Source organism: Manacus vitellinus, unplaced genomic scaffold (genome assembly GCF_001715985.3).
Source record: "Manacus vitellinus isolate BGI_N305 unplaced genomic scaffold, ASM171598v3 scaffold_110_pilon, whole genome shotgun sequence".
Classification (NCBI taxonomy): Eukaryota; Metazoa; Chordata; class Aves; order Passeriformes; family Pipridae; genus Manacus; species Manacus vitellinus.
In genome coordinates this window covers 420,560-421,439 of record NW_021938845.1, presented here as the reverse complement: position 1 = coordinate 421,439, position 880 = coordinate 420,560, and positions in this window count along the sequence as shown.

The window sequence follows — 880 nt, the reverse complement described above, 5'->3', positions numbered from 1 at the left end:
GGAATGTTGGGGACGGGGCGTTATGGGGTGTCCCGGGGTCGTTGGGAACCTGGAATGCGGTGATGGGGTGTCCCTGGGCAAGGAATGCTGGGGAAGGGGGTTATGGGGGTCCTTGGAGTGTCCTAGGGGTACTAAGAGCATGGAATGCTGGGAGGAGGGGGACTGTGGGGAGTCCCTGGGATGCTGGGGAGGGAGGTATGGGGTGTCCTTGGGGTGCTGGGAGTATGGAATGTTGGGGAGGGTTATGGGATGTCCCTGGGGGTAATGGAAGCATGGAATGCTGGGGAGGGAGGTATGGGGTGTCCTCGGGGTGCTGGGGACATGAAATGTTGAGAAGGGGTTATGGGGTGTCCTTGAGGTGCTGGGAGCACGGAATATTGGGGAGGGGGTGCTAAAGGATGTCTCTGGAGTGCGGGGAGCATGGAATGCTCCAGGAGGGGTGGTTATGGGGTGTCCCTGGGGTGCTGGGAGCACGGAATGCTGGGGAAGGGGGGTTATAGGGTGTCCCCGGGGGTGCTGGGAACAGAGGGACTCCCACCCCCCCTTTCCTCTTCCACGCCCAGCACGGGGGTTTGGTGGTTTTGGGGTCACTGGGGACGTGCTGGACACCCCTTCTTGGTGCTGCTCTTGTCCTGTGTCCTTCCACAGCCACTGGAAAACGGGGAACCCCACGTGTGGGGGCAGGAATGTCCCTGTGCAGCGGGGAGGGGACGGGGCAGGGGAGATAAGGGGATTTTTCCGGCCCCGCTTCCCCAAGGACACAACGGCACCGGAGCCAAAACAGCTCCGGCTGCCCCGAGGACGGGCGGAGCTTCCCCAGCCGGGATTATCCAGCAGCGCCGGGAGCTCAGGGGCTTTGGGAACAACCCCAAATCCCACC